This window comes from Malus domestica, chromosome 12, assembly GCF_042453785.1.
Source record: "Malus domestica chromosome 12, GDT2T_hap1".
NCBI lineage: Eukaryota > Viridiplantae > Streptophyta > Magnoliopsida > Rosales > Rosaceae > Malus > Malus domestica.
The window spans coordinates 12,132,221-12,158,937 of record NC_091672.1 but is presented as its reverse complement, the minus strand read 5'-3'; the positions used below and the strand labels follow the sequence as shown (position 1 = coordinate 12,158,937).

The window sequence follows — 26,717 nt, the reverse complement described above, 5'->3', positions numbered from 1 at the left end:
TTTCTAATGGCTCAATGAAAATGGTTTTAATTGGATTGATAAGCACGTAATTAAATTGACACAACCTCCCCGAGTTTATATTCAACAATGTTGGCTCGTTGTTGCAATAACCTAATAAGTCCATGGTCATCCAAGAGCCTAAGATAACTATAAAGTTCAATTTCAAAGGAATGCAAAAACCGTAGTAGTAGTAGTTACTTCCAATATTTGAAAAATTCGTTTTTGATATTGATTTGTTTTTCTTAAAACAAATAGTGGGAGTATCATACGCTACTAAACTATAATGAATTCAATTAGTAGTTATATATATCTCCAATATTATGAAAGATGTTTTGATTTTGATTTGTTTTATGAAAACAAATAGTGGGGATATCATATGCTACTAATTTCATTAACTTTGGACTAATAGTTATAATAGGACAATTTATTTGAATATGATTAAATAAATAAAATTGATGAGACCTTAAAATCCCTCAACCAAACAATATTAAGTTGTAAGCGTAAGAGTGCTTAGAACACTTTTTCGTGGCCTTCCACCGTGGTAGGCTCCAAGCGTTTATGACTTGTACACCGCCTTCACCCTATCATGGGGAAGTGACAAAGTGCATGCTTATATTCAGGAGGAGTTTATTTAAAACATTTGATGAGGTTAAGGTAGGCAACGAGTGTGGCCGACATCGTATCATCGTGAGGTCATGCTTGAACCCCTTCCTAAACCGGCATGGTGGGACAAAACTTAACTAAGAGAAAAGGTGCCAACATCGTATCATCGTGAGGTATTTTTCTCTAGAGGCCAAAAAGATGGGTAATCACAAGAGGTTGTTGTGAATGGGTACTTGTACCCTCTCATTATTATTGTTGCTAGCCGACATCGTATCATCGTGAGGTGGGCTTGGTAATAGTGAGCCTCCCGTAACCCACTAGGAGCTTTCTTTGAAATCTCCCGAATTCCATCTTGAGGGATATGGAATTTGCCAAAAATGGTGGGTGGTGTCATTCGGTTTAAAGACCCAAATCGTTTGACTTAATCAACAATCAATCTAATTATTTTATTTGTTTATGTATATAGATATGGTTGGAAGCACACTCGCGAAAATACTCGACAAACATTGCCTAGAGGGGCACAATTTCCCATCATGGTATCGTAATATCAAGATTCTCCTAACCTTGGAGAAGATTGTTTACGTACTAGACAAGGCTCCACCTCACATACCTCTTGGCCCTGACGCCACTGAGGATGAACGTGCTAAGTATGACAAGCACGTTGAGGATGATACACAAGCCAAGTGCTATCTGTTGGCTTCCATGAATGAGGAGCTACAGAGACAGCACGAGGGTATGGACAGTGCATTTTCCATAATACTCCATCTTACGGAGTTATATGGTGAAGGGACGCGCAACCGTCGCTTTAGCACTGTCTGTGAACTTGTGAAGACCAAGATGGTCAAGGGGGCTCCAGTGCATCAACATGTACTTTCAAATAATGAAAGAAAGTACTACTGCTACCCCGAGGACGTAGGCACACTTGCCAAAATTCGTAAATAATGTGTCTTATTTACTTTATGTTCCATTACACACATACCTCAATTTCTTAACATATTAGTATTTTTAAAATAGTGACTATTTTTTAAATGGGTCAGAAAAAGCACATGATTGAGATAAAGAGGGAAAGAGTGACATAAGAAAGAAAGCTTGGATGAGACAAAACAAAAAGCAAGAAAACATGGAATAGAGGCTGGGACATGTGGGTGGGTGAGTGAGAGAGAAACAACACTCATACGACGGGGAGAGGGGAAGAGAGAAACGATAAGACGAGTAAAAAAAAGAGGGAGGCAGATTGTCTGCCCTCCTTTTACCATGCCCTTCTTATCCCCTCCTATTTGTGCAATCACGGTTAAGCTAGGTCAACATGTCTTATTATCTTTATAAAAAAATCAATATAAAATGTTGACGTGGCTTAACCGTGACCACACAATGTAGGAGGGGATGGGAAGTGCATGGTAATGGGAGGGCAGACAATCTGCCTCCAAAAAAGAGCGCGATCTCACACATGGTTGGTTTACGTGTCAACTCTAGTCTTTTTAATTTTTTATTAATTTTTTATCCTTATAATTTGTGTCACTTCTATCAAATAAAGGTTTTTGAGTGCTTTTGATTAAAACCAATGCTTATTTTTAGCTATGCCCCATGGAGCTTCATTTTGATATCACCTTGCCCCTTTTAATTCAGAAGTCATCACTTTATTATCTGAAACTCAAAATTCGTTACACTTTAACTTGTGGACTTTCTCTTCTCCCTCAAACTTATAAGTAGCCTCGTTAAACATATGTGGGATGCAACATCCAATAAGACTATGACACGTGTGCAATAAATTTGAAATGTCCATTATGCGATAACATTCAACAATCCAAAAGTAAAAAGTTTAAGGGAACTGAAGAGATGAAAAAAATTAAAAAGAAATTGAGGAGCCTGGCGCACCCAAATCAAACCTACATAATAAATGAACAGATCTAAGGCAATGTGGAGGAATTTTGGATTTTACAGAGATGTCTTTGAAGTTTCAAGAGGCAAAATGGGGTCACAATCGAGTTTTCAGGGAGAAAAGTGAAGCAAATTTTGACTTTTAGACCATCTCCAACCCTTGGAGTAAAACCTAAAACTTTTAGCCCATAAAATTTAGGTTTTAACCCAGAAACAGTTTTTCTGCTTCAACCCTTCTAGCCTAAAACTTTAGCCCCAGATTATTAAAGAATGAATTTAAGCTATTTTTTAAATTAACTTTAAAAAAAATTATGTAGACTATCCTAAATTAATTTTAGGAACATTTTAACCAAAAAATATTTAAATTCCGATAAATATTGAAAAATCACTAAATCAACACATGAAACTCATGAAACACTATGGAAAAATCACTCAATCGGATCATTAATAAACCATGATTAATAGAAATGGTTTTGGAAGATGGTAGAAAGAAAAATTGAAAGAATTGTAAGAAAAAGGTGATTTTGTGTGGATGTTTGAACAAATATTAGGTATTTATATAGTTTTTGGGTGAATTTTGAGTTAAATAATATTTTTTAATCATTTTAGCCTTTGCATTTAAATTTGGACTATTAGATCTTTTTTTTTTACCGTTAGATTTGATCATATTCGATATCAATCGTTGGATTCAATAAATAGATAAATATAAAACTAAAAAAAAGTATGAACATGGACCATTGGATGAACCAATGGCCCATTTAAATCGGACCGCACAATAAAAAATAGAGCCATTAAGCACATGTTTGCATGGCAACAAGTGGGCAGCAAGCCCACAAGGGTGTGTTGGGTAACCTGCTGGGCTTGGCGCGTGCGGGGCGTGCACGCGTCCTTGCCGGGCAAGTGAATTTCACTTGTTGTTTCTCACTTTAACATGTGGGCTCCACCATTAACCTTGGCCCAAATCTTGGTTAGAATCTGGCTTTTTTATATAGTTTTAAGACTTAACCCCATTTTAGAACAAGAGTTGGAATGAATTTGAGGGGGAATAGAAGCGAAAATTTAGAACTTACTCCAAGGGTTGAAATTGGTCTTAGGGAGTAAAGTGGCAACTTTTGAGTTACAAGGAATAAAGTGAGACTAAAATCAAGTTCCAGGCGACGTAGCTTAAAATAAGCCTAAAAACAATTTGCTGAAACCCTTTTAAATTATCATAATATTGCCATTTAATACTACGGTCTAGTGGTACTACTCTTCACTTGGAAGCGAGAATTGTCGCCAAAAGTGAATTTGAACCACATTATTGCTAGCTCATTATAAGGCTAAACTCATCACTCCCCTTAGTGTAGAAAATATCGCTTGTTTAAAATAAAAATCATTCATAATATTGTTTAGGAAAATGATAAAATGCACTCTTTTTAGCTTTTTTACACACATTTTTTTTTTCCAATCAAACAATAGCTTTTGTTAAATTAACCACTAATAGGGTTCGAAACTACACCGTCATGTAACGGCTCAACTTCTTTTCACCACTATAATAAATGACCATTTATTTTTACACATCTTATTTAATTATATCGGTTATTTTTGTTTAATTGATTTAATAAGACAGTTATTTAACCGCTCTCCAGATTTCACTTTCTCTGGTCCCTATGCATCAAAGTGTTACTGTTGTCAATAAAAATATCTTGACATACATGTGAATGTGACGCTACACTTGCACATGTGAATGTGACGCTACACTTGCACATGTGAATGTGATGCTACACTTGCACATGTGAATATCAAGAGTTAGCAGTAACACCTGCACATCTATGTCTTCTTCACATCTATAATTCAGAGCTCATAGTTGAGTGTCGATTATCAAATATGGAGAATTCTCATCAAGTATCGGACCACCTAGAGCAATGGCGCCACCTCCACGGTAAGGTCGTCATGGTCACCGGCGCTTCCTCTGGCTTTAGCCGAAACTTTTGCTTAGACTTGACTAAAGCCGGATGCAGAATCGTAACCACCACTCACCGCATCGACCTCCTTCAGTCCGTTTGCGATCAAATCAACTAGCTCTCCATCACGGCTCTGTCTTTTTCTTCTTCTTCTGCTGCTAATAATATTCCTGGAGGAGGCCCGCAGGTTGTGGCTGTTGAGCTGGATGTAGGGATGGGCAACGGTTATGGCGGGCGGATAACCGCGGTTATTTACCCATAACCGTTTATGCTTATACCCGCATAACCGTTTACCCTTTGGGTAATTGCCTTAACGGTTATACTCATACCGGTTAACCATACTCATTTAACCGTAACCGTTTAATACTCGTTTATCCATTTATCCTTTTTAACCTATTTATCTTTTTTCTCAGAGAAAAAACAAAACCGAAGGATCAACCAAATCGGTAATATATTCATAAAGTTTAAACCGGTTATAATAACAAAGAGTTCCCCACATAAGACATTCATCCAAAACAAACTAAGGAGTTAAGTACACCAAAGTTTATATTCATGATACCGATTATGAGAAAGGTATCATGAATATATTACCAATTTAGTTGAAATGTTGTAATATATTCATGATACCGATTTAGAATTTTGATTGGCATCTTGAGGCTATCATTGATTTTCTAACCTTAAAAGTAAATTCCTGGAATATGTGGTGGAAGCAGACAGATATTTGTGCGAATTCGAGTAGCATTTGTCAAATATTTGGATGAATGTCTTATATGGCTTGTTGTAATGTTGAAATGTTTCTATATGCAATATATCTTCAAAATTCTAAACAACTAAATCGGTAATATATTCATGATACCCTTCTCATTTCCCAGGAAGTTAGTACACCATTTATGTTAACCTTATATTATTATAAATCAATAATGAAAATTCTAAACAAAACAAACTAGGGAGTTACTTACACCAAAGTTTAGACCGGGTAAGAAAAATGTTCCCCACACGAAAGCATTCCCTAATTCTAAACAAAACAAACTAGGGAGTTACTTACATATATAAAATAAATGGTTAAACGGCTACCCATTTATTCCAGGAAGTTACGTACACCGTTTATGTCACAGCCTGTCCCGGAAAAGTATATTATTTAATTATCGACGATGTGAAAAGACTAAAATGCCCGTAGGTGTTGAGATGTGTTGTGTGTGACATGCTATTAGAAGTGGACTAATATGTTAAATTCCTAAGTTTTTGGGACCAATTGGAACTAAAGGAAATTAATGGTGATTGGTTAGTTGTTTGTAAACCACACACACACAAAAGTACCACTTTCTCTCTCTCTCACTCTTGTGCCCTCTCTCTCAGACTCTCTCTCTCTCTTCCTTCTCCGTACGGACTACACCTAAACCAAGCCAAATCTTCACAGATCGAGGGATTCAAGGTCACCATTGTTGGAAATGTGCCCTAAAGCCAATCATATGATGATACTTTACAGACATTTTACATGTTAAACTAATCTAGTTTAACTATAAAGGGCAAAGATTATTGTTTGAGCCGTCTCATATAAATGTTATATGCTTAAACGATAAAGTCCAAGAAATATGTGATTGGGAGAATGCAATCTAATGAAGTTAGATTCATGAGACCATTCTTTCGTTGACACATCCTAAACGTTCCTGATCATAGGATTGCCAATTGGGCATTGACAGTCCGTTAAGATCAGTACGTACTATGTCTTCTCTCAGGGAGAGTGACTAGTCTCGAGTCATTGGTGTGTATGACATCAAGACAAGTACGTAGGTGCTCAGTAAAGAATGAGTTCACTGAACGTGATCAACGAAGAGTTCTCATACTCATGTCACATGAGAACTCATGTTTGGGATAATGCAAATTAGTCCTTTGACCTGAGGCATCACAGTTGTCTTGTGGTTAAGTCCTTGATCTTTGATTATGTCAAAGTCACCCCATCGGGGTGCCCACAACATCGTTGGGGTCAAGCCACTTAGCCATGGAGGCAAGTGAATGCGCAACAAGGGATCTCTAACCTTCAAACTGTTTGAGGGAGAATACTCTATGATATGATTTAGAATCTCTGGCCAGAGTATGAATGAGATTTAGAAAAGTCGTTCTAAATCACATTCAAGGTAATCATATAAGCACACGAATCATATTGGATAGTAGACATGAATAAATAAACTATCAAACCAAACAATGTGGTCAAGAGTATTGTATTAGAGAAAGACCGTATTGCATTTGTAATCCCAAACTGAATAGGTTTTCTCTACCTCTTCTGATTAGCTTGGGTAACCATGATATGCTTCAAGGTGTCACTCATGGTTTGTGGAAGCCCTAAACGTGTATAATCACTAAAGGGAGAATTGAAAGTAAGTTTCAATTCACAATCGATTTGAAATGGTTTTAATCGCCCACTGCCTCGCTAAAAGGAACCTAATGGATCGCACACCATAAGAGGTGGAGATTGGAGATTAAACGGAGATGAGTAAGAATGATTAAATGGTTTAATCATTTATTTATGGCAAGGATTAATTAATATGTTAATTAATCAAACGAATAAGTTCGTTAAAAGACCTCGGGATAGATTTGGACCTTAAGGCCCAATGGGCTTCGAACGTCAAGCCCATTAACTTAAGTTGTATGACAACTTAATGAATAATGATTCACAAAGGCCCAATTAGTCCAAAATATCCTAATGGCCGGCCATATTGTTTAGGGTAGTGAACTTGGACTTATTTACAAGTTTGCCACTCAAATGAATAAAGGTATAAATATGACTTTATAGCCAAAATTCATTTAGGGGTTTGTTTTGGAGAAAAGTGGTGAGAACTTGTCTCTCCATTTCTCTCTAAAGAGGCCGGCCACCTTGGGGGGTGCATCTTGCAATCCCACTACTCCAAGGTCACTCATTTCTTCTCCAATCTCTCCTTGGTGAAGAGACTTAGAGGTTCCCTATTTTGGGAACTTGGAGAAACCTATTCATCCATCCAAATCCATAGATTTATTATGCAAGGAATGAAGGGCCTCTCTTTGGGTGATTAGCCTTTGCTTATGCAAAGAGGAATCTACAAAGGTATAAATTTCAACTCACTATGTTTTGAGTTGAGTTTTGGTTCACCAATCTACTAGGCTTTGAATTTCATGGTTATAGTTTTGTTTTTAAGTGCATGCAAGCATGATTCCGCCTTTAATTGTTAATTGCATGCTTATTGATGTTGCTTAAATGAACTTGTTTTCACAAAATCTTCCTTCAACCATCTTGTTCCGGGTTGAATGGTACTATTCTCTAGGATTAGAACCTCCATTTTCCCCGAGAACCCAAAAATATGCAATGTTCATGCACACATAAAAACGAAGGTTTCAGTGATTTTGGAGATCATAGGGAGCTTCTAGACGTCTCCAAGAAGCTCGGAGTAGTTCGTTGATGTGTTTTGGACATCAGGATCGTGAGTTTCAAGCTTGGCCGGATTTTGTGGAATTTCTCCAGTGAGATCCCGTGACTTTTGGAGCTTCAAATTGGTAAGGTTGTGTTCTTCATGATTAGGGCTTCATTTTGGTGAAAATTTCTTGGAAAATGGTGTTGAATTGGCTGAGATATGAAGGTTTTTCGATTTTCTAGTTTTCCGACGATGGCGAGAAGTCCGGCGAGCAATCGGAGAAGACGAGCGGATATTTCGTCAGGGTTAACGGAATATTCGGACGCCGTCAGGTAAACATAACAGAATCCGTTAGCTTTTAACAGAATATTCCTAACGGGGTTAGAGAATCTGTCAAGATTCCTTGCGCATGGCCGCGCGTATTGCCGTGCACTCGCCGGCGCATGGTGGCGCGTGCGGGGTCAAAAAATTATTTTAAAAATTCCTGGGTGATCGTGACGTTGTGTAGGTCACTGTGGTATATTCATATACCCAATTTGAGCTATGTATGAGAAGTTATTACATAGTTTGGTATATGTGCATTAAAGTAACGTTTATATAGTTGCTTCTCCTATAGGCGAGACCTATCCGGAGGACGAGCGTAGCCAGGCTAGGCATGGGGGTTACAACCTGGCTTCATATCAGTGAGTGGACAGTTATTTTCAGTATATATATATATATATATTTGACTTTTTTCCCAGAAAACATATTTAAGGAAATGTGATTGAAATGCCATGTTATGCCTATATTTTATTTTAGTATCTGCATTATCATAATTATGCATATTGTTGCATGGTGCTGTGGAGGCTCAGGTAAGCTTAGGTAAGTTATGTTTGGTTATGTGAATTGTCGATGATGTGATATGTGATTGAATATTGTTGAGCTCATAAAACTGCACTTAGGCTGATTGTGATTTAGCCAGAGATATGACACAGGCTTGTTTATTATATCACCTCCCGCACCATATGCTCACATTGGATCGAATTTAGGTGCACAATCTTGTCGTACAGACCTTATTTATGGTTCCGACTCGTAGGTGACTAGCGATTTATCGCCCGGCTATTATGTGAGAGTAGTATTGAGCATAATTATATTACACCCATTATCGTCGTACATACCTTTGCATTTGGTTCCTACTCTTGTGCGGTATATTGCCATATAGGTCATTGTAGTGACTCCGGTTAGATTGACTTTTAAGCTATGAATTCAGCCGTACAGACTACCACAGGGGTTCCAGCTAACATGTTATATTTCTATGAAACTATTCTTACTTGAATTGCTTATTCTGTTATATATAGGCATGGCATACATACAAATAAGAATCTTGATTTTTGAGCATGATTTGAGATATATACATATTTATGTATTCTATTTTCTGGGAAAGTATCTATATACTTGTTTTACAGCGAGGAGTTAGTATATTCAAAGGCAAATAATGGCGAGGGGTTAGTATATTCAAAAGAAAATAAGGTTTTTGTGTAAATGTGTTTTACTGACCCACTCAACTTCGTTTTTTGCCCCTCCGGGTTTTAGGTAGCAAAGTTTGGTGGCCACGAGGAATCCAACGGTGTTTTGACAGAATCCAAAAAGTAGGATTCACCTTAGGGTGTTGTATCATAGTAATTGTCCTACTTGACTGCAACTAGATCTTCTTATTGCTCTGAAATTGTATTTATACACTTAGATCCTCACTAGCATCCTTTCCTAACTGGAACTGCTAGTTGCTTGGTTTTAAATTGTTCGTTTTTCCTTATTCTTTATCGCTTCCGCTTTGAGCACAAGACTACGTCACGCTCACGTGACGGCCAATACGTCTCGACTTCGGTCGGGGTGTGTCAGTTTATGTTAACTTTATGTTATAAATCGGTAATTCAAAATTCTACACAAAACAAACTAGGGAGTTATGTACACCAAAGTTTAAACCAGGTAGGAAAAATGTTCTCCATATGAAAGTCTTCCCCAGTTCCCCTTCCTCACCAAATTTTACATATATAAAATAAATGGGTAAACGGTTACCCATTTATAACCGCGGTTAATACCCATAACCACCTATCTAAATTTCACGTGTAAACGGTTATACCCATAACCGTTTATTTATCTAAACGGTTACCCATAACCATAATCGTGAAGTTTAAATGGACGGGTAATCGTGGTTACCCATAACTGCGGGTATTTTGCCCAGCGTCAATGGCCCAGCTATTGAGAAGTTTGTGAACAAGGCTTGGGACGCGTTTGGGCGCATTGATGCCCTTGTTAACAATGCCAATATTAGAGGTTGTTTTGGTTAGCTTCCCTGCCTTTATATGTTATTTGTTTTGAATTTGCTTTCTCGTTTGGGGTTGAATTATTATAGAGAAACCAACGACCAAATTTAAGCTGCATGTAGGCTCTTAGAATTCATTCCATGCTAAATTCATAGAGTTTGGACTCGAGAGGAAAACCCGGAAACTCGAATTTGTAAACAAAACGGTACATAGAATGCAATAGGAATCCTGTTGTGCAAGCATTTATTGCTTTATGTATGTTATTTCACTTTAGAATTGTACTAGATAGTAATGCATGCGCATTGCTGCGGTATTACAAATTGCATGAATAATTAAGTTTGAAAGACTACCAAAGTTAAATCTAGTGGATTGCTAAATCATGAGGAAATGAAAGGTTTGCAATTAGGTGCAAGCAAATCCATTAGGCCAAATGTTAAAACAAAACTACAAAATATTGACCACCGATTTTAGATAGAAAAGAAAATGATTACAGAAGCCATTTATACTCCCTCAGGATTTACGTATCTCAAGTAGTCTGTTAGGATACTAAGAAGGGATAGCCAAATTAAGTGTGGTATGTGTATGATCTGTTAGTTCAGGGAACCCTTATTAGATGTTGGACATTTGTCATTAGATTGGATGGTTAGTTGGGTGGTTATTGTGATGGAAACTTAGCTTGCAAGTCTGAAATGGATATATATAGCAGACTAAGTGTGCAAGGCAGGTTATGTGAAGAAAAGTATATTGTGAATAATAATACAACAGACTTATGTGTGTCATGCGTTGAAGGTTAGAACAAGGTTCCTATTATTGGTATCAGCCAATTCTAAGATCCCACATTTCCCTTGCGTATGCCGAGAGCAACCACTCGCGCCACAAAGATGGATGCTTATGTCACCGCCTTTGAAGCTTCGAACTCTAGGATCGAAGAATCCGTTCAGAACCTTGCAGCCCAAATGACCAAGATTCATGGCGTCAATCGATACTCATCTCTCGTTGGTTGAATCGCGTTCTGTTTCCATGGATAAGCAATGCCATGATTGTGCTAATCGTGTGGGTCCATCGAAATTGGGGGACAATCGCATGGATTCAGAAGAAACCTTAAGCGATCAAAATCTTGATCCCAATCTGCAATTCCAGCATCAAGATCCTCAATTCCGTTATCAAGATTATCAAATTCAGTGTCATCAACCACTGATTAAGCTTGACTTTCCTAGATTTGTTGAAGATGATGATCCCTTACCTTGGGTGTATAAGACGGAACATTTCTTTGACTATTTCTTGGTCGCAGTTGATCGAAAAGTTCAACTGGCATCTTTTCATTTTGATTGAGAAGCCCTTCAATGGTTTCAATGGCAGAATTGTCTCAAGAATTTTCCCCGCTGGCCGGATTTTGTTAAGATTTTCTATCATGAGTTCGACCCTTCGGAGTTTGAGGACTTTTTCTGAAGCTTTGATTCAATTATGGTAGACTAGGTTGGTTAGAGATTTCATCGCAAAGTTCAGGCATTTGGCTAATCGAACCCACGAGATTGCTCCGTCGATGCTTAAAAGATGTTTCATTGGGGGATTGAAACCGGAGCTCTGTCACGATGTCAAGCTTCTGCGGCCATTGGATGTTTATGAGGCGCATGCTATTACTTTACAACTCGATGCCAAACTTGCTAATTCTAAGTCCCGATCCTTCTCGAATACCCCAAATTTCTCTTGGCATAATGCAGTGGGCAGTAAAACTACACTAGGTTTTACGAATCCAGGTAGCCCTAATTCTTCTGTTAATTTTCCTAAGCAGAACAATGATAAGAAGATGACATTTGAGGAAATTAGAGAACGCGGAAAAAAAGGGTCTTTGTGATTACTGCCCTATGAAATGGTTTAAAGGACATGTTCGCCAAAACCAGCAACTTTTATTACTTGATTTGTCTGATAGATCAGAAGAGAGTCTTGATGTTAATAATGTGGTAGAAGAGGATGATGAATTGTTGAATGCTCGCATTACTGCTTGTGCAGTGTATGGGGTTTCTGCTCCTGATAACATTCCAACTATGAAAGTCGTATGATCCATTAAAAATTGTTCTGCAGTGATTCTTTTTTACTCTGGCAGCTCTCACAATTTTATTAACCTTGCTTTGGCCAAGAAGATGGGTTAGAGAATAGATCCACTCAAGAAATTTGATGTGATGATTGCCAATGGGGGTACAATTGCTAGTATGGGGTGTTGTTCTCAAGTCAAAATTAATATTCAAGATTATGAATACATCTCAGATTTATATGTGTTGCAGTTAGGGGGTTGTGACGTTGTTTCGGGAGCTCAATGGCTGCGTACTTTGGGACCCATTCTCTAGGTTTTTTAGAAGTTAAAGATGGAATTTACATTGGGCCAAAATCATTATTGCTTATATAGTTCTCCTCCCCCTGCACCAAGTTCATTAACAGCTTGTCAAGTAGAAAGGCTATTGAATCAAGGGTCCTTTGGAGTAGTCTTGTTTCTTATCACTCCGGATAATTATGTGATGATATTGGGAGATTTATCTGGCATTCAACAATCTGAATTAGATGAGTTGTTGTCTCAGTTTGAATCAGTTTTCCAATCACCCACCACTTCGCCTCCATCACGATCTCATGACCATAAGATTCCACTTCTAAAAGGTAGTAAACCACCGAGTGTAAAACCTTATCGGTACAATCCAATGCAAAAGTCGGAGATTGAGAAATGTGTCCAGGAGTTGTTAGATTATAGGTTCATTCGTGCCAGTAATAGCCCTTTTTCTTCCCCTGATTTGTTGGTTCGGAAGAAGGATAACAGTTGGAGGATGTGTATGGATTATCGAGCTTTGAATTTGTTAACTATTAAGGATAAATATCCCATTCCTTTAATCGATGAATTGTTGGATGAATTGTGGGGTGCCCAATTTTTTTCCAAGCTAGATTTAAAGGCTGGTTATCATCAGATTTGTGTCCACCCTGCAGATATAGAAAAAATAGCATTTCGAACTCATAATGGACATTATGAGTTCCTTGTGATGTCGTTTGGTCTAACAAATGCTCCAACAACCTTTCAAAGTTTAATGAATGAGCTCTTTCGACCCTTTCTACGTCAATTTGTTCTCGTATTCTTTGATGACATTTTGATTTACAGTTCTACTTGGGAGGATCATCTGCTACATCTCACTACAGTTTTTCAAGTACTACAGCAGCATCAATTGTTTGCCAAGTGGTCAAAATGTGATTTTGGCAAATCACATATCGAGTACTTGGGGCATGTAGTATCTCGAAATGGAGTGGCAGCGTACCCTTCAAAACTCCGAGTCATTCAAGATTGGCCCTTACCTACTTCAATTAAAGCTTTGCGGGGATTCTTGGGTTTGACGGGGTATTACCGAAAGTTTATACCAGGTTATGGCAAAATTTGTGGCCCATTAACTTCCTTGACTAAAAAAGATGCCTTCCATTGGAATTCTGAGGCTACGACTGCTTTCAATAAGCTTAAGAAGTGATGTTATCTCCGACAGTTCTCGCCCTCCCAGATTTTTCAAAGACATTTGTTATTAAGACAGATGCCTCTAACATAGGCATTGGTGTTGTCCTACAGCAAGAAGACAGACCTATAGCCTTTACAAGCAAAGCTCTTGGTCCTCGATCTCAAGCTATGTCGGCATATGAGAGGGAAATGCTTGCAATTGTACATGCTATTAAAAAATGGCAGACTTACCTTCATGGTAACCATTTTGTTATACGCATAGACCATCATAGTCTGAAGTATTTTTTGCAAAATAGGGCCTATACCCCATTCCAATAGAAATGGATCTTTAAATTGTTGGGATTTGATTACGAAATCTAGTACAAACAAGGTACTGAAAATCAGGTTGCTAATGCATTATCTCGGCTGCATTCAGAGGCTCAATTATGTGCTATTTCCTACCCCTACATGGGATGGTTGGATGACTTGCGCAGACATTTAAAGCAGGAGCCTTGGGTTATTTCTAAACTCAAAGATCCCTCTATTGCTCAAGGGGCTATTGAAACATGTTCCTCTAACTACCACTATGATAATGGTTTTCTCAAGCATAAGGGTCGGATTGTGTTAAGTCCTACTACTAATTGGAGGGATAAGATATTTCATGAACATCATAGTACCTTGATGGTGGGGCACTCATGTTTTCTGAAGACTTACAAAAGGATCTCTCGCTCTTTTTACTGGCAAGGCATGAAGGGGGATATTAGACGAATGGTTGCCGAATGTCAAGTGTGTCAACAAAACAAATATGAAACCTTGGCTTCCCCACGTCTTGAATCCATTGCCAGTACCTCAAACTATTTGGACATATATTTCCATGGATTTTATTGTTGGGTTGCCACCTTGCAAAGGGAAGACTATTATTTTTGTGGTTGTTGATCGGTTCTCTAAACATTTTGTGGCACTATCTCACCCTTATACAGCCCATTCCATTGCTCAGATTTTTGTGGATCACATTTTCAAGCTACATGGTACGCCTGCCACGATCGTTAGTGACCGGGACCCGGTGTTTCTCAGTGCATTTTGGAAGGAATTCTTTGCTTTACAAGGGTCTAAACTGTGTCTAAGCTCTGGATACCATCCCCAATCTGATGGGCAAACCGAGGTAGTCAACCGATGTCTGGAAACATACCTACGTTGTTTTTGCAACCTTCAACCAAAGAAGTGGCTCCAGTGGTTATCGTGGGCTGAATGGAGTTACAATACCTCTTACCACTCTTCTTCAAAGCTCACACCATACGAAATTGTGTATGGCCAACTCCTTCCTACAGTTCTAACATATGAATCTGGTACCACCAAGCTGGATATGATCGATAGGTGTTTGCAAACTCAATCATAGATTTTATCACAACTCAAAACCAATTTGGAAGCTGTTCAAGTACAAATGAAGCAACAGGCGAATAAACATCGTACTAAATGCACTTTTGCAGTTGGTGACATGTTCTATCTTAGACTTGTTCCTTACCAACATCAGTCCTTGGCTTCTCATCCATTTCACAAGCTATAACCCAAGTTTTATGGGCCTTTTGAAGTAATGGAAAGGATTGGGACAATAGCTTACAAAATCAAACTTCCTTCTCACTCCAAATTACATCATGTTTTTCATGTGTCGTGTTTGAAAAAAAACAGTTAGGAGTGGGTGTGGCTCCTACTACTATGCTTCCCGATGTCACTGATGATGGTTTGTTACAGGCTACCCCATTAACCATTCTTCAACATCGTGTGGTCACCAAGGCCAACTCTCAGGTTCCTGAAGTACTTGTGCACTGGAAAAATCATTGCAAGGAGGATGCCACTTGGGAAGAATATGAAGAATTCAAACGTTGGTTTCCCTGTTTTCAACCTTGAGGACAAGGTTTGTTTCTATGGGCGGGGTAATGTTAGGATACTAAGAAGGGATAGCCAAATTAAGTGTGGTATGTGTATGATCTGTTAGTTCAGGGATCCTTATTAGATGTTGGACATTTGTCATTAGATCATGGAAACTTAGCTTGCAAGTCTGAAATGGATATATATAGCAGACTAAGTGTGCAAAGTAGGTTATGTGAAGAAAAGTATATTGTGAAGAATAATACAACAGACTTATGTGTGTCATGCGTTGAAGGTTAGAACAAGGTTCCTATTATAGTCATCCCAGTTGTTGCTAGTCTCATCATAGCCTAAAAGAAATTCACAAAACCATTCATATCACACATGAATTTTGATATAAAAATATATACATGAATTTAAAAAAGAATCTGACAATCCATAAACAAACCAATCTAAAGCAAAAAGTTGACCCATAAGTTTTACCTCCATAATAATAGGCAGCAGACATATAATAGTTACAGAGATAGCACAGATGAATCCATGAAATCAGGTAACAAAAGGGTAGCAGACGCTCTGATGTGATTTATCCATTTGTAGCATTACCAGAATGAATAGACCCGTATTGGTTAACAGAAGGTTGCATGGAAAAAGAACTAAAGCTTGGAACCACCACATATAACATAAATGAATGAATGTTTCAAATTTAGTTTGTTAATAGTTTTTCACGATCAATCGTTGTGATACCTAAAATACCTTATCTCACCCTATTCAATTTATATCACGTCTCATACCATAACTACAAAAAAATACACAGTTACTCAGTTTCTCAAACTATCAACTTTCACAATATACAAAATTAAACTATCACAATATTACAAAAACAAAAAACAAAAAAATTTGTTCCACAAAAAATGAAGAGTAACGTCTCCTGAAACGAAAAACAGAAGCAAATCATATGCCCAGACAACGAATCTAACGATATAAACAAAACCCAAAATTACAAAAACAAAATTCATACACAAATCCCATCTGAATATCGAAAACTGTCAACAGGATTCTCTCACCTATGCAAATATCTCGATCATCGTCAGATTCCAATCAACTTTAGTTAATTGAATTAACGTTAATGAATTGTAATAGGAAGTAATGATTATGTCCAACCTTTAGGTCAACATTTGTAGACTATATCTACAGTGTTGAGTTTTTGTTTCAATATTTGTTGTATATTTCATTATGAAGATTACAAGAGATTGAAGACAACTCTTATAGAGAGCCAAAAGAAAGCTACAATAGATTGTGGGATAACTATACAAACACAATCCCTAAAATTTGCCCTAACAAGAGGAAAAGTAAAAACCAAATTACAAGTAAAGAAGCTTTTACAAGCAACTAAGAAAGGTTGATGTAAGGTGAATGACAAGCTATGGAAAGTGATTGGCGAATGACAAGCTATGGAGAAAGGTTTATGTAAGGTGAATGACAAGCTATGGAAAGTGACTGGTGAATGACAAGCTATAGTGAGGATGACAACTCATACATACAACCCGTCCATACAAACCGGTTTCAATATACAGAAACTACCAAAAAAATTTAAAGGCCATACTAAGAAAGTAAAAAAAAACTCATCAGCAAACGCTAGGGGTTTCATACCTTTTATATACCTTGAGCACAAAGTGGTTCCAAGGTTGCACACGAAAGCCCCAAAATTGCAACACCACCGTTTCCTGAAATTGAAAACTTCATATCCAAGCGCACACACAAAACCCCAGAATTACAAACGCAAAATTTAAACACAAACCCCCAAAATTATAAAATCAAAATTTAATCTGCTACCCCTTCTCTCCCGTTTTTCACTCACCCTAATCTCCATTTCTTCAAATGACCTACCTCCCTATCTCCGTGCATACTCCTTATCTCTCTCATTAAATCAAAACTCTCAAACCCAATTCAAAGCCTCATCAGAACCCATAGCATAATCTAATTAAAAATAATACCCAAAAAAAAAAGATTCAATTTTTAATATTTTAAAATTGAAGAAAACACAACCCATAGAATTGAAAAGAAAAAAGAAAAAAAAAACTCCGAGATGTAGGATTCAAAGAACTTACCATAAAACGTTAACCTTTTTTGCTTAAAATCATCTTCAATCCAAATCAAAAAGCTTAAGAAGCTTAAACTGCTTTGGTTTTTTCCAGCAAGCCAAGATTTGACAGGGATAGAAACGAAAGTTTGAGAGCGATGGAGACCATGGCGACAAAAAGAAAGGGAAAAAAGCTTGAGAGCGACGGAGACCATGGCGACAAAGAGAAAGGGAGAAGCTTGCAAAACACTGACAAGAGGGCGAGAGAGGGAAGAGAAATGGAAAGCAAAGAAAGAAAAAACAGAGAACTGAAACAGAAACGGCAGCGATGATGGACGCATGCCAAGTGAGGAACAGAAAAAGAAGATCGAAAGGTTAAAATAGGAAAAAAAAATCAGAACACAAAGGAATGAAAAGGCATTTCCGGCTATAAACAGTTAGTGGAAGGATAAAACTGTAAAAAACAAAATTAGAACACAAAAGAAGCAAAGGGCATTCCACCCGTGCACTGTTAGTGAACGATGTTTTTCACTTGGGTTTTAACTTTTAGTATATACTAGAAAAATTGCCCGCGCGCTGCTGCGGGTTTTGAAACCATAATGCAAGACATGCACAAATAATTTCTACAGAAAGACGTACGAATTGTTGATGAAAGCCTTGAACTTTCTTAGAATTATAAGTTTTGTGTTGTGTAGATTGGACATGCATTGGTCTCACAATTTGGGTAGGAAGAAAAGAAAGAGTTGTTTTCTTACAACTAACGCTAGAGTCCAATTTTCACGAAAATAGAAAAATGCTAGAGTCCAGTGAAACAGAAAAATATGCAAGGAATTCATTCATCATCTAAATAGTAAGGCATCAAGACCATACAAAGGAAATGGTGATGCACAAAATACACACATTTTTTCTGCTTGTATATAAGAATGATAGCCAGGTATTTGTTAGTAAAAATAGAATGAAAAGTTGGAAAAGTACCAACAAACAGAACCGAAGGAAGCTAATGGATATATTCTCTACTCTTTATTTGTCTCACTTCTCTCTGTTACAATGACATTGATTTTGTCAAATTTCAATTGGGAAAATTGAAATTAGCATAGGACTATGCAGATGACTCTAGATTTTTATACAAATCTGGAGGGCACCAAGACTACCAACCAGATTCTTAAAGGAACTTTGATTTGTTCGCATAATTACCTGCTAACCAAATCTTGACACAAGCGGCCAAATTGCAAGCTCAAGACTTACCTCAAACCGAAGGCGGCGTGCTGTCTAGTAGTCCAAACCTTGATCCTTGATAAATTGAACTTCCTTCTTTAATCTAACAATCGAAAAATAGATAAATTAGGCAGCATGTCATATCAATATAACACCCCTATACGTACACACACATACCTAAACAGCCTACATTCAGATTTGCATCATATCCTTGTTTCTAACTCTCTGGGGAATTTTCACAAACACCTAATAGGCAAGATTTGCTTCAATATAAAAGAAATTTGATTTAGTCAGTGATCTCAATTGCATGTATATCTGAACGACCATACTTGTTAGTCAATCATGTTATAGGATGTATTTAACACTTTCCAAGTGATTCCAAAACAACATCCTACATACATATTATGTTGCCAAACTATGAATCAAGACCGAACTTTCCTACTTTGGTAATGTAATCTCCCAGTCTAGTTACGATTTGGTTCCTATATTTTGACCTGAAAACAATTTTGGTCCCCTAGAAGTTGCCAATGGCACCCGAATTGTAACTGGAAAACAACTCAGACACAACTATGAAAAATTAAAACTCGAGGCACCAGAGTGTGAGAACAAAGAAACCAAAATAGTTAAATTTACCTTTGTATATCATACATACCATTAAAAATTTGTTTAGAGATAAAAATGGTAGTAATAGTAGAGAATCCAACCTAACCAAAGAAAATGGATTTCCTCACTTTCTAGTGCTATTACATTTACCGTGCTTGAGACTATTCAAAGATGAAAAAAGTGCAAATTTCATGCAATATGAAAACAAATCCGTGATAGTTAATATTGTTTACCATATAAGCTAACAATCTCATTTCGTACGTAAAACATGAAGATCACTATAAGACACCAGCATATAACTTTCATCAATGACATACTTTATGAGAATCTTGGATCCAAAAGTTTCTCCAATAAAATAAATTTAGGCTCGTATATGCAATATATTAACATGTGAAAAAAAACATGCATACCTAATGAAATAATGAGAATGGCCTTTGACCGTTTGTTGTCTTTGATACAACTCTATTCATCCATGTCTTCATGTTTGTATCCTTTGAGACATTGACATGAATAATTTCCAGGTGAATTTATGGATGTTTCAATATCTGGAAAGTAAGGAACCATGGACGAACATCATTTAAAATCCCAATTTTTAAATTGGTTGAATTGGGAAAGAACCATTTGTACATTCACATGCTATTAAGAGAAATAACCTTAAAAATAAAGCACTACACATACACAAAATTTGCTCAATATAAAAAGCAGCAAGAAACTAATGTAATTTTCAGCTTCTAACTCGTCCATTTGATCAACAAATTGATGGAACAAATGTAACTTTCAGTTTCTAACTCATTCATTTGATCAATATCATCCAAGTCAGAAAAGATAGAACACAAAAATGATTAGGATATATAAATAAGGGCTTCATCTGAGTCAATATCAGCCACCATTCCCAAAAAAATTGATGTCAGGACTCTGTCAAGCATCTATGAAGCAACAAATGTAACTTTCAGTTTCTAACTCATTCCTTTGATCAATATCATCCAAGTCAAAAAAGATAGAACACAAAAATGAATAGGATATATAAATAGGGGCTTCATTTAAGTCAACATCAGCCACAATTCCCCAAAAAAAAATTATGTCAGGACTCTGCCAAGAATCTATGAAGCCCCTTCAAAGTACGAAAGTTTGTAAAGACACTTGTTAAGGAACAAAATGATGAAGAATACGGAAGGTAAGTAGTGACAATCATCAACTCACCTACATATCCAGCATAGTAGCCAATGTCTTCCTCTCTTTTAGCAATATGCAAATCCCTAATCTGCAAACGATAATTTGGAATCTTGAGATACCAAACAGACTTCAACAAGGTTTGAAGGTTGAATATTTCATAAAATTTAATAACTAAAAGCAACATCAGTATTAATACGTGAGCACTCACCAAAAAATAAAGGAATGGAAAGAGCAATGATATTGGCAGTGCTACAAAACGATCATCAAACAATAGATCAGGGTTAAAACATTTATAAAAAGTTAGAAGACGGTGCAGATATAAACATTACTTAACAAAATTGATAAATGATTTCGAGTGTGACAAAGCAATCAAATTACAGGATCAGCTCTTCCGCCTTCAAACACACTCATCAAATCTATATTAAATTTCACATTTTTAGGCGAGGGCAAACTACCAGAAACGAAAAGGATTATACCTTTTATCAAAGTTCTATAGCCTTGGTTCCTCCGCCATTGCTTGTCTTCTCCGGTCTGGGTTTTACTTTCCTGGCAGTCTCTTCCTTCCCTGGTAGTTTTATCAAAGATCTACAAATGCCAATACCGATTTCTAAGATTTTAGTATTCTCTTTACCCTTGCAACTGAAAACCAGAATCCCAGAAAAATGAGCAAGAAGCTTAAGCAAAAAAAATCATATTTTCAACCACCAAAACCCAATACCCATCTAACCTAAGATTTTAGTTTTCTCTTTACCCTTGCAACTGAAAACAAAAAATCCCAGGAAAATGAGCAAGAAGCATACGCAGAAAAAAAAAACATATTTTCAACCACCAAACCCAATACATATTTTATCATACACGAACGAAAAATCTAAACACAGAGTCATAGATCAACGAACTGAAAACCCACAAAAAAAAACCCAAAAAAAGAAAAGAAAACTGACCTTAAAACAATGAACAATACACAGAACAGAGAGAAACTGACAGAAAACGAAACAAATATAGGAACCCCCAAAACCTGACCTAACAATGCAACAAAATCGGGAAATAATTCACAGCCAAAAGGCTGAAATGATGACAATCTATGCTAACAGTAAAGAATCCAATAAAAAATGGAACTTAGCTTTCGAAATCCAACCTCTCATCCGACACGCAAAAGGTAACGGACGATCCAGAGTGATTCATGGACTAAGGGACCTTACTCGGCTCTGTTCACCATCCCAACCCCTCCCTCTCTGTTCCTCTCCCTGTTATCCGGACAACAACTCTCTCTCTCTCATTGTCTCCCTTCCACTCACCCATGCCAGGATCGGCATGGCCTTGCTTGTGCCGAAGAAAGAACGAAGTGATAAGGAAGAAACCTAACCCCAATCTGAAGCCCTATTGATAAAAACACGATTCTACCCTTCTAACTCATCATCCTCACCGTGAGATCTGAAGATGAGATGGAGGCCGTGGTTGAGAGAAATTGGATGAGAGACGGCTAGGGTTGAGAGAGGTTGAGAGAAATTGAGTAGCAAGGTTTTCTTTTAGAAAAGATGAAGAATAATGGGGTGAGCGGCGCTGGGGCTAGAGGTTGAGAGAAATGAAGAGAGAGAAAGAAAAAGTCAAAGGCAACGAACCCTACAGACAAAATTACCCTTCTAAGTTCTAATAAATACCCTTCCAACCCAGCCCAAATCTGTTGGGTTTCTTGTAAATAAGGTGAAATCAAGGGGTAATTGTCACATCCCGACCCGGGTCCACCACATCCCGGGCTCATTCCACCACTGTAGCATGATATTGTCCGTTTTGGGCTTACCATTCCCTCACGATTTTGTTTTTGGGAACTCACGAGCAACTTCCCAGTGGGTCACCCATCCTGGGAATGCTCTGGCCTCCTTCTCGCTTACGGAACCAGAAGCCAATGAGCTCCCAAAAGGCCTCATGCTAGGTAGGGATGAGAATATACATTTAAGGATCACTCCCCTGGGCGATGTGGGATGTTACAGTAATCCGTCCTAAACCCTGCTGACAAAATTACCCTTCTAAGTTCTAATAATTACCCTTCAAACCCAGCCAAAATCTCATGGGTTTGTTGTAAATAAATTGAAATCAAGTGGTAAATAATTGACTGTAGCCATGAACAGTGTCAATTCCCCCTAACTTTAGAATAGATAACAGATTTTAGTAATCCAAATTGCTTGTTTGATTGTTTTAGTTCATGAACTAAAATGAACTTACCAATGACAATACTGACTACTGAATTGAACACCCCCAGTAGAGACTGGTACGATTCAATTCAACACTTTGTTCATTCGGGTTTGATTGACTATCCCAAGTATTGTATACAAGCATGTGCCCTTTAAGGTTAAATGGGTATGAGGTTATGGGTATGATTAACCGTTTATCAACGGTTATGGGAATGGGTATAACCGTTTAGGCAATTACCCAACGGGTAAACGGTTATGCGAGTATGAGCATAAACGGTTATGGGTAAATAATCGCGGTTACCCGCCCACCATAACCGTTGCCCATTTCTAGATGGGACTTTATCGGATTCGGACTGGACTAGACTCGGTCCCTATCCTCATTATAAGCCAACTACAATTACACATATTCACTTGTTATGTATAGATTATCAGCTAGTCATAATAGTTCATTGTTGGACCTTGTTATTGCAAGACATGATAGATATTTTATACTCTTCGTACGTATAAAATTTCAAAGCCAATGACACTCTTTTGTTAAGGTTAGTTACACGGAAAAGTTATTCCGTAAATATTGATTTTAAGGTCTAAGTTTTTGATTGACGAGTATCATTTTGTGAAAGTTAAATATGATGTTCTTTTTATTAGTAGTACAAGTCTCAATTTTCTATGAGCGTATACTTTAGTATTGGTGTATCATAGATGCTTACTACCATCTGTGTTTCTTAGGTAATGTGAATCCTGCATTGGAATGGTCTGAGGAGGAATGGAATCATGTTTTCAGGAAAAATTTAACGGGTTCCTAGTTGTTGTCAAAGTTTGTTGCTATACACATGCGAGATGCTGATCAGGGAGGATCAATCGTCAATATATCTTCCATCGATTGTATTAATCATAGATATTTGTCTGGGGCTACAACATACAATTGTTCAAAGGCTAGCATAAACACCTTAACAAAGGTATTATCTCTAACATGCTCATTGGCAAAATTGTATTAATCCCGTAAGTTAAAGGCATTCTATGTTTGTTACTTTTGGCCTGTAAATGAAATATAAGATTTTATCCTCAACTTTGTCATAGCACCGGCACTACCTTTGCGTATTCCCTCGTTGTTTTCTTTTTCTCTCATAAGTTTCACTATTTGTATTTCGTTTTGAGAATGTTCTGTAGTTCTCTGAACATCGTAGTGTGGGTGACGGCTTTGATGGAACTATACTGAATCTTATTATTTTAACCAGACTGTGGCTATAGAGTTGGGGGTGCACAAAATCAGAGTGAACGCAATATCACCTGGACTTTTTAGTCAGAAATTACAGAAGGTCTTATGCAAAAAGAATGGCTACACAATGTGGCTATGAAAACTGTCCCTTTACGAACGTTTGGGACTTCGGATCCAGCATTGACATCGCTAGTTAGATATTTGCCACATGACTATTCTGAATATGTGTCTGGCAACATTTACATTATTGATGCAGGAACCACCTTGCCGGGTGTTCCTATTTTCTCTTCCCTCTGAAGTTTCATGTAGATTTGTATTCATGAGGAACATAAAAGAGTAGAGAAATAAATAAACGTACGATGAATACGTATGGAAGCCCTGGCAAGTTCAAGATTTATGAATAATAGAAGGTATGGCGGAATTCATTTTGTGGACTTACCATTAGATTTTTACTAGGATTTTAAAGTCTTTTAAAATCTTCTCAAATCCGAGTTTGACTACAACCCCCTTAATTTCACATGACACGACAAAAAAGGGTAAAAATACAGCAATGAAGCGACTTTTCATTTCCCAAGGCCAATTTTATAGGATTCAAGCCATACATGGGAATCAAGAGGAATGAAGCCATCAGGAATAAAACATAGTTACTGATTAATGGAAATGGCGAAAATATAAGATAGATAAGAAGAAAGTCTACTCACTTTTCTGAAGGTGACTTTCTGCTGTAAAACTTAATGAGCTGAAGGAACAATATTTCATAAGCAGGAAAGTCATTCACTTTGGAAAGATTGTTCCCTCTCAAAGATACAGCCAATCATTTGTGTACTCATCAAATTCAGCCACCATTGTTTCGTCATCTGTACCCCATCAAACCCAACTGCCAATCAAATAAAATTACACAAAAAACCAAAATAAAAACTTCGCTGATTCAAATAAGAAATGGAAACAAACCAGTGCAAATTGAAAACATTCTTATTAAAACAGTGCAGCTCACAGAATGTACCAACACATTTCATTCCACAAAAGGCTTGAATGTCATCACTACCTCCCCATCCAAAGTTTTTATTAAATCTTTGTAAATTCGAATTAATTTTTCTGCCTCATTCGAAAACCATCATTGACCGCCCAATTCCAACCTTGATTTTCACCTCACTTGAAAATGTTGGACAGACTATACCAATCACAAAATATGTCCACTGCATAAAATCTTTATAAATGGGCTACATAGGACGAAACAATCTAAACAACTGAACAAAAGACTGAATTTAGATTTATTTTCTAACAATTTTCTTGTAAATAAATGACCAAAGGCGCTTGAATTCGACCTCGCTATAGGTGGGGTTCTAATGGATTGAGCAACACTCAATCAGAAACTAAAAGTTTTTCTCCTAGGGGTCCCAGAGAGTCCAATAGAACCAAAAGTAAGCATGGTTTTGGGTATGAAAAGAATGAAAGTGAATCTCCTTTACATTCTTGGTTTAGGTAGCGTTCTAATAAATCAGAGAATGTTAATTCTGAAACTAAACATTTTTCTCCTAAGAATCTCAAAGAGTCCAATACAACCAAAAGTAAAGATGCTTTTAGAAGTGCAAAAAAGGGAATCGAATCTCCTGTGCATCCTCGATCAATTTGGGTTTGTAATGGATTAGAGAATACATGTTTTTCTTCTAATGACCCTAAACCCTAAGCCGAACCAAATAAAATTATAGAAAATTAAACATAAAAAAGAAAACTCAAAATTCCATTGATCTAAATAAGAAAGGAAAATAGAATCAAACAAAAGTGGAGCCATAGAGAGCATACCCAAACCAATAGTGGTGTTCCAACCCCTGCGATTTCACAAACTTCTCAATGGAGGAAGGGAAACACAAATTACGCCCTAGCCCACAAATTCTGAACAAAACACTACAACTCACCACAAAACGAAATTGTTAGGGTTTCCTCCAAACAACACAAATCAGAAACAAAAACTTACATACAACTGTTTCAAAACATACCTGAGTTGAATTCGACTTCTTGGACAACAATCTCAAACCCCGCTGCCGCTAAATGATAGGATTGTGATTAGCTTGATCACGATTAAGGGGAATTTAGTAATTCTAATATGTATGAGTTGTTTCTAGTTAGTTTTTAGCTTTATGTGTAAAAGCCAGCTGGCTGTTAGTGTGGGAGAAAAGAATATAAAGGCCAATTGTGGCTTTAGGAAGGGTACGATCATTTTATTGAAGGAATATATACCAAAAACAATTGCAGCTCTGTCTCTCTATCTCCCTCCTCCATTCCCTGCTCTATTACTTGGCTACTTGCAGGTCTCGAGTGAAGGACCTGAGGAATTGATCTTATCATTTGGTATCATCCTTTCGATCCTGCATCTCCCTCTTGTATGCCCCGCCACACCTTCAATTCTCGAATGTCGGACGTGGACTCGCGCCTCTCTACCATGGAAACTGCCCTGGAAGCTCTTCCTTAGCTGATCCAGTCTTCCGCAGCAACCTCGGACGCCCGATTTACATCCATGGAAACGAAATTTGCCCTGCTCCTGGAGCATATCCATCGCGATCCCGGATCTCATGGCGGTGTTGGGTCTTCTGCAACTCACCCTTCTCCGGTACCCGATCCAACGGTTCCTCCCCCGGTCGTACCTGATGAGGGAGATTTTCGTTGCCTCGAGACTCCTCATTTCCAGCACCGCGATTCTTTTGACGGCGGGGGTTTCGTTCAGCGCCCTCCGTGGCCGACTCGCCTGGATTTTCCCCGTTTTCTGACGACGACGATCCTTCCGCTTGGATCTATAAGGCTGAGCAA

The 26,717-nt window shown here is 37.6% G+C and overlaps 1 long non-coding RNA gene and 1 pseudogene across 1 annotated transcript; one reads left to right on the top strand and one right to left on the bottom strand.

Annotated features, from left to right (window-relative positions):
- Nucleotides 1-4,347: 4,347 nt before the first annotated feature.
- On the top strand, nt 4,348-24,343 carry LOC108174778 (uncharacterized; annotated as a pseudogene).
- LOC103449876 (uncharacterized) lies at nt 16,109-17,857 on the bottom strand. Its single transcript, XR_531441.4, has 3 exons — nt 17,545-17,857; nt 17,087-17,160; nt 16,109-16,364 (listed from the first exon to the last, which is right to left on the bottom strand). It is a non-coding gene; the product is annotated as an uncharacterized lncRNA (long non-coding RNA).
- Nucleotides 24,344-26,717: the final 2,374 nt, after the last annotated feature.